This window comes from Ascaphus truei, unplaced genomic scaffold (genome assembly GCF_040206685.1).
Source record: "Ascaphus truei isolate aAscTru1 unplaced genomic scaffold, aAscTru1.hap1 HAP1_SCAFFOLD_3485, whole genome shotgun sequence".
NCBI lineage: Eukaryota > Metazoa > Chordata > Amphibia > Anura > Ascaphidae > Ascaphus > Ascaphus truei.
Window position 1 is genome coordinate 1 of NW_027456492.1, and position 8,566 is coordinate 8,566.

At 50.7% G+C, this 8,566-nt stretch overlaps 1 long non-coding RNA gene across 1 annotated transcript; it reads right to left on the reverse strand.

Annotated features, from left to right (window-relative positions):
• Positions 1-4,405: 4,405 nt before the first annotated feature.
• Positions 4,406-5,965, reverse strand: LOC142483643 (uncharacterized). Its single transcript, XR_012797407.1, has 3 exons — positions 5,767-5,965; positions 4,584-4,686; positions 4,406-4,504 (listed from the first exon to the last, which is right to left on the reverse strand). It is a non-coding gene; the product is annotated as an uncharacterized LOC142483643 (long non-coding RNA).
• Between the last annotated feature and the right edge of the window lie 2,601 nt (positions 5,966-8,566).

Sequence of the window (8,566 nt, forward strand, 5' to 3'; positions counted from 1 at the left end):
CAGAAAGAGACAGCACTGAGACCGCACCATCAGAAAGAGACAGCACCATCAGAGTGACAGTACTGAGACTGCATCATCAGAGAGACAGTGCCGAGACTGCATCATCAGAGAGACAGTACCGAGACTGCACCATCAGAGAGACAGTACCGAGACTGCATCATCAGAGAGACAGTACTGAGACTGCACCATCAGAGAGACAGTACTGAGACTGCACCATCAGAGAGACAGTACTGAGACTGCACCATCAGAGAGACAGTACTGAGACTGCACCATCAGAGAGACAGTACTGAGACCGCACCATCAGAGAGACAGTACTGAGACTGCACCATCAGAGAGACAGTACTGAGACCGCACCATCAGAGAGACAGTACTGAGACCGCACCATCAGAGAGACAGTACTGAGACTGCATCATCAGAGAGACAGTACTGAGACCGCACCATCAGAGACAGTACTGAGACCGCACCATCAGAGACAGTACTGAGACCGCACCATCAGAGAGACAGTACTGAGACCGCACCATCAGAGACAGTACTGAGACCGCACCATCAGAGACAGTACTGAGACCGCACCATCAGAGACAGTACTGAGACTGCATCATCAGAGAGACAGTACTGAGACTGCACCATCAGAGAGGCGCCGCGGATTGTGTTTATATGTAATCTGCCGCTTTAAATTCAAACCCGCCGCAGGCGCCGCGGATTGTGTTTATATGTAATCTGCCGCTTTAAATTCAAACCCCCGCAGGCGCCGCGGATTGTGTTTATATGTAATCTGCCGCTTTAAATTCAAACCCGCCGCAGGCGCCGCGGATTGTGTTTATATGTAATCTGCCGCTTTAAATTCAAACCCCCGCAGGCGCCGCGGATTGTGTTTATATGTAATCTGCCGCTTTAAATTCAGACCCCCGCAGGCGCCGCGGATTGTGTTTATATGTAATCTGCCGCTTTAAATTCAAACCCGCCGCAGGCGCCGCGGATTGTGTTTATATGTAATCTGCCGCTTTAAATTCAGACCCGCCGCAGGCGCCGCGGATTGTGTTTATATGTAATCTGCCGCTTTAAATTCAGACCCCCGCAGGCGCCGCGGATTGTGTTTATATGTAATCTGCCGCTTTAAATTCAAACCCGCCGCAGGCGCCGCGGATTGTATTTATATGTAATCTGCCGCTTTAAATTCAAACCCCCGCAGGCGCCGCGGATTGTGTTTATATGTAATCTGCCGCTTTAAATTCAAACCCGCCGCAGGCGCCGCGGATTGTGTTTATATGTAATCTGCCGCTTTAAATTCAAACCCCCCGCAGGCGCCGCGGATTGTGTTTATATGTAATCTGCCGCTTTAAATTCAAACCCGCCGCAGTCGCCGCGGATTGTGTTTATATGTAATCTGCCGCTTTAAATTCAAACCCGCCGCAGGCGCCGCGGATTGTGTTTCTATGTAATCTGCCGCTTTAAATTCAAACCCGCCGCAAGCGCCGCGGATTGTGTTTATATGTAATCTGCCGCTTTAAATTCAAACCCCCGCAGGCGCCGCGGATTGTGTTTATATGTAATCTGCCGCTTTAAATTCAAACCCGCCGCAGGCGCCGCGGATTGTGTTTATATGTAATCTGCCGCTTTAAATTCAAACCCGCCGCAGGCGCCGCGGATTGTGTTTATATGTAATCTGCCGCTTTAAATTCAAACCCCCGCAGGCGCCGCGGATTGTGTTTATATGTAATCTGCCGCTTTAAATTCAAACCCGCCGCAGGCGCCGCAGATTGTGTTTATATGTAATCTGCCGCTTTAAATTCAAACCCGCCGCAGGCGCCGCGGATTGTGTTTATATGTAATCTGCCGCTTTAAATTCAAACCCGCCGCAGGCGCCGCAGATTGTGTTTATATGTAATCTGCCGCTTTAAATTCAAACCCGCCGCAGGCGCCGCGGATTGTGTTTATATGTAATCTGCCGCTTTAAATTCAGACCCCCGCAGGCGCCGCGGATTGTGTTTATATGTAATCTGCCGCTTTAAATTCAAACCCGCCGCAAGCGCCGCGGATTGTGTTTATATGTAATCTGCCGCTTTAAATTCAAACCCGCCGCAGTCGCCGCGGATTGTGTTTATATGTAATCTGCCGCTTTAAATTCAGACCCCCGCAGGCGCCGCGGATTGTGTTTATATGTAATCTGCCGCTTTAAATTCAAACCCGCCGCAGGCGCCGCGGATTGTGTTTATATGTAATCTGCCGCTTTAAATTCAAACCCGCCGCAGGCGCCGCGGATTGTGTTTATATGTAATCTGCCGCTTTAAATTCAAACCCGCCGCAGGCGCCGCGGATTGTGTTTATATGTAATCTGCCGCTTTAAATTCAGACCCGCCGCAGGCGCCGCGGATTGTGTTTATATGTAATCTGCCGCTTTAAATTCAAACCCCCCGCAGGCGCCGCGGATTGTGTTTATATGTAATCTGCCGCTTTAAATTCAAACCCGCCGCAGGCGCCGCGGATTGTGTTTATATGTAATCTGCCGCTTTAAATTCAAACCCCCGCAGGCGCCGCGGATTGTGTTTATATGTAATCTGCCGCTTTAAATTCAGACCCGCCGCAGGCGCCGCAGATTGTGTTTATATGTAATCTGCCGCTTTAAATTCAAACCCCCGCAGGCGCCGCGGATTGTGTTTATATGTAATCTGCCGCTTTAAATTCAGACCCCCCGCAGGCGCCGCGGATTGTGTTTATATGTAATCTGCCGCTTTAAATTCAGACCCGCCGCAGGCGCCGCAGATTGTGTTTATATGTAATCTGCCGCTTTAAATTCAAACCCGCCGCAAGCGCCGCGGATTGTGTTTATATGTAATCTGCCGCTTTAAATTCAGACCCGCCGCAGGCGCCGCGGATTGTGTTTATATGTAATCTGCCGCTTTAAATTCAGACCCCCCGCAGGCGCCGCGGATTGTGTTTATATGTAATCTGCCGCTTTAAATTCAAACCCCCGCAGGCGCCGCGGATTGTGTTTATATGTAATCTGCCGCTTTAAATTCAGACCCGCCGCAGGCGCCGCGGATTGTGTTTATATGTAATCTGCCGCTTTAAATTCAAACCCCCGCAGGCGCCGCGGATTGTGTTTATATGTAATCTGCCGCTTTAAATTCAAACCCGCCGCAGGCGCCGCGGATTGTGTTTATATGTAATCTGCCGCTTTAAATTCAAACCCGCCGCAGGCGCCGCAGATTGTGTTTATATGTAATCTGCCGCTTTAAATTCAAACCCCCGCAGGCGCCGCGGATTGTGTTTATATGTAATCTGCCGCTTTAAATTCAAACCCCCGCAGGCGCCGCGGATTGTGTTTATATGTAATCTGCCGCTTTAAATTCAAACCCGCCGCAGGCGCCGCGGATTGTGTTTATATGTAATCTGCCGCTTTAAATTCAGACCCGCCGCAGGCGCCGCAGATTGTGTTTATATGTAATCTGCCGCTTTAAATTCAAACCCGCCGCAAGCGCCGCGGATTGTGTTTATATGTAATCTGCCGCTTTAAATTCAGACCCGCCGCAGGCGCCGCAGATTGTGTTTATATGTAATCTGCCGCTTTAAATTCAAACCCGCCGCAAGCGCCGCGGATTGTGTTTATATGTAATCTGCCGCTTTAAATTCAAACCCCCGCAGGCGCCGCGGATTGTGTTTATATGTAATCTGCCGCTTTAAATTCAGACCCGCCGCAGGCGCCGCAGATTGTGTTTATATGTAATCTGCCGCTTTAAATTCAAACCCGCCGCAGGCGCCGCGGATTGTGTTTATATGTAATCTGCCGCTTTAAATTCAGACCCGCCGCAGGCGCCGCGGATTGTGTTTATATGTAATCTGCCGCTTTAAATTCAGACCCCCCGCAGGCGCCGCGGATTGTGTTTATATGTAATCTGCCGCTTTAAATTCAAACCCCCGCAGGCGCCGCGGATTGTGTTTATATGTAATCTGCCGCTTTAAATTCAGACCCGCCGCAGGCGCCGCGGATTGTGTTTATATGTAATCTGCCGCTTTAAATTCAAACCCCCGCAGGCGCCGCGGATTGTGTTTATATGTAATCTGCCGCTTTAAATTCAAACCCGCCGCAGGCGCCGCGGATTGTGTTTATATGTAATCTGCCGCTTTAAATTCAAACCCCCGCAGGCGCCGCGGATTGTGTTTATATGTAATCTGCCGCTTTAAATTCAAACCCCCGCAGGCGCCGCGGATTGTGTTTATATGTAATCTGCCGCTTTAAATTCAGACCCGCCGCAGGCGCCGCGGATTGTGTTTACCGCACCATTAGAGAGAGACAGCAACAATAGTGCACAATCAGAGAGAGAGACACAGCACATCATGGTGAGACAGAGACAGCACAGAGACAGCACAGAGACAGCACAGAGACCCCATGTCAGGGGCAGAGCGCTCCGTACCTGGGAGGGGGGGAGCTGCAGAGCACGTGGCTCACATTCCGACAGCAGCCGTCACTGAAAGGATTCACCCCTCCGCGGAACTTCCCTGTCACCTGAGGGACAGAGCGGCGTCACAAAGCGCGTCAGAGAGAGCATGAGACTATGGGAAGGGAGTGTAAGAACGCCGCTGACCTGCTCGTTTGTGGTACGGCCGCGAGACACCAGCACAATGTGGAACCCCGCGAGGCCGGCCACGGGGAAGAAGAACAGACCAGACACGCACATAACCGAGATACTGCGAGACAGTCAGGGAAACCGCCAGGGAGGGACAGAGGAGAGAGCTGGGGGGAGGAGAGAGAGAGATATAGGGGGGGGGGGGGGGAGAGAGATAGATATAGGGGGGGGGGAGGAGAGAGGTGGGGGGAGGAGAGAGAGAAATGGAGAGAGGGGAGAGAGAGGAGGGGAGGGGAGAGAGAGAAATGGAGAGGAGGGGAGAGAGAGGAGGGGAGAGGAGAGAGAGAAATGGAGGGGAAAGGAGAGAGAGAAATGGAGGGGAGAGGAGAGAGAGAAATGGAGGGGAAGAGAGAGAAATGGAGGGGAGAGGAGAGAGAGAAATGGAGGGGGAGAGGAGAGAGAGAAATGGAGGAGGGGAGAGAGAAATGGAGGGGAAAGGAGAGAGAGAAATGGAGAGAGGGGAGAGAGGGGAGAGAGAGGAGGGGAGGGGAGAGAGAGAAATGGAGAGGAGGGGAGAGAGAGGAGGGGAGAGGAGAGAGAGAAATGGAGGGAAAGGAGAGAGAGAAATGGAGGGGAGAGGAGAGAGAGAAATGGAGGGGAAAGGAGAGAGAGAAATGGAGGGGAAAGGAGAGAGAGAAATGGAGGGGAAAGGAGAGAGAGAAATGGAGGGGAGGGGAGAGAGAGAAATGGAGGGGAGAGGAGGGAGAAAATGGAGGGGAGAGGAGGGAGAGAAATGGAGGGGAGAAGAGGGAGAGAGAGGAGGGGAGGGGAGAGAGAGAAATGGAGGGGAGACGAGAGAGAGAAATGGAGGGGAGACGAGAGAGAGAAATGGAGGGGAGACGAGAGAGAGAAATGAAGGGGAGAGGAGGGAGAGAAATGGAAGGGAGAGGAGGGAGAGAAATGGAAGGGAGAGGAGGGAGAGAAATGGAGGGGAGACGAGAGAGAGAAATGGAGGGGAGAGGAGGGAGAGACGAGAGAGAGAAATGGAGGTGAAAGGAGAGAGAGAAATGGAGGGGAGAGGAGAGAGAGAAATGGAGGGGAGAGGAGAGAGAGAAATGGAGGGGAAAGGAGAGAGAGAAATGGAGGGGAGAGGAGAGAGCTGGGAAGCGGATGAGAGAGAGATGCTCCGTGGAAAGGATACGTGACCGCCGCAGGGATGTCTCTCAGTTGGTCAGGGTGCCCCAGCGTGTAGAAGAGACCGCAGGTGAAGACACTCAGGATGTGCAGAGTCAGAGACAGCAGGAACAGGAAGAAGTATCTGTAATTCCTGCGCCCAATGCAGTTATTCACCCACGGGCAGTGGTGGTCAAACTCCTAGGGGGAGAAACGGAGGGGAGGGGGGAAGAGAAGGAGAGGAGGGAGGGGGGAAGAGAAGGAGAGGAGGGAGGGGGGAAGAGAAGGAGAGGAGGGAGGGGGGAAGAGAAGGAGAGGAGGGAGGGGGGAAGAGAAGGAGAGGAGGGGGGAAGAGAAGGAGAGGAGGGAGGGGGGAAGAGAAGGAGAGGAGGGAGGGGGGAAGAGAAGGAGAGGAGGGAGGGGGGAAGAGAAGGAGAGGAGGGAGGGGGGAAGAGAAGGAGAGGAGGGAGGGGGGAAGAGAAGGAGAGGAGGGGGGAAGAGAAGGAGAGGAGGGGGGAAGAGAAGGAGAGGAGGGAGGGGGGAAGAGAAGGAGAGGAGGGGGGGGAAGAGAAGGAGAGGAGGGGGAAGAGGAGGAGGGAGGGGGTAGAGAAGGAGAGGAGGGAGGGGGAAGAGGAGGAGGGAGGGGGAAGAGAAGGAGCGGGGGGAAGAGAAGAAGAGGAGGGGGGAAAGAGGATTATATTGTGCTCCCCCATTAAATATGACACACACAGGTTAATCTGTACAGGTAGTGAGAACGTGACACACACAGGTTAATCTGTACAGGTAGTGAGAACGTGACACACACAGGTTAATCTGTACAGGTAGTGAGAACGTGACACACACAGGTTAATCTGTACAGGTAGTGAGAACGTGACACACACAGGTTAATCTGTACAGGTAGTGAGAACGTGACACACACAGGTTAATCTGTACAGGTAGTGAGAACGTGACACACACAGGTTAATCTGTACAGGTAGTGAGAACGTGACACACACAGGTTAATCTGTACAGGTAGTGAGAACGTGACACACACAGGTTAATCTGTACAGGTAGTGAGAACGTGACACACACAGGTTAATCTGTACAGGTAGTGAGAACGTGACACACACAGGTTAATCTGTACAGGTAGTGAGAACGTGACACACACAGGTTAATCTGTAAAGGTAGTGAGAACGTGACACACACAGGTTAATCTGTACAGGTAGTGAGAACGTGACACACACAGGTTAATCTGTACAGGTAGTGAGAACGTGACACACACAGGTTAATCTGTACAGGTAGTGAGAACGTGACACACACAGGTTAATCTGTACAGGTAGTGAGAACGTGACACACACAGGTTAATCTGTACAGGTAGTGAGAACGTGACACACACAGGTTAATCTGTACAGGTAGTGAGAACGTGACACACACACAGGTTAATCTGTACAGGTAGTGAGAACGTGACACACACACAGGTTAATCTGTACAGGTAGTGAGAACGTGACACACACAGGTTAATCTGTACAGGTAGTGAGAACGTGACACACACACAGGTTAATCTGTACAGGTAGTGAGAACGTGACACACACAGGTTAATCTGTACAGGTTGTGAGAACGTGACACACACAGGTTAATCTGTACAGGTAGTGAGAACGTGACACACACAGGTTAATCTGTACAGGTAGTGAGAACGTGACACACACAGGTTAATCTGTACAGGTAGTGAGAACGTGACACACACAGGTTAATCTGTACAGGTAGTGAGAACGTGACACACACACAGGTTAATCTGTACAGGTAGTGAGAACGTGACACACACACAGGTTAATCTGTACAGGTAGTGAGAACGTGACACACACAGGTTAATCTGTACAGGTAGTGAGAACGTGACACACACACAGGTTAATCTGTACAGGTAGTGAGAACGTGACACACACAGGTTAATCTGTACAGGTTGTGAGAACGTGACACACACAGGTTAATCTGTACAGGTAGTGAGAACGTGACACACACAGGTTAATCTGTACAGGTAGTGAGAACGTGACACACACAGGTTAATCTGTACAGGTAGTGAGAACGTGACACACACACAGGTTAATCTGTACAGGTAGTGAGAACGTGACACACACAGGTTAATCTGTACAGGTAGTGAGAACGTGACACACACAGGTTAATCTGTATAGGTTGTGAGAACGTGACACACACAGGTTAATCTGTACAGGTAGTGAGAACGTGACACACACAGGTTAATCTGTACAGGTAGTGAGAACGTGACACACACAGGTTAATCTGTACAGGTAATGAGAACGTGACACACACAGGTTAATCTGTACAGGTAGTGAGAACGTGACACACACAGGTTAATCTGTACAGGTAGTGAGAACGTGACACACACAGGTTAATCTGTACAGGTAGTGAGAACGTGACACACACAGGTTAATCTGTACAGGTAGTGAGAACGTGACACACACAGGTTAATCTGTACAGGTAGTGAGAACGTGACACACACAGGTTAATCTGTACAGGTAGTGATATAATATACCCGGCTTCAAAATTTGGGGTTGCTCCGTCGCCATCACTATAAGCGCTTGCGACAGAATCAATAGATCTGTTTTGGAGCGACGTCGCGTCGCCAGGCACTATAAGCGCAGCCTAAACGTCTAAATATAGACATTGATTTGGGAGCCTTTCTGACTTTATTGCCAGGTAAAATAAGGACTAATACACGTCCCCCTGGATACAGCTAGCCTCACACATCTGGCGATTAAATCTCTATATTAGAGTGTACCCCCACTCTATATTGCACAATTATCCAACATAACCTTAGTCTTTATCTCTCCCCTGGA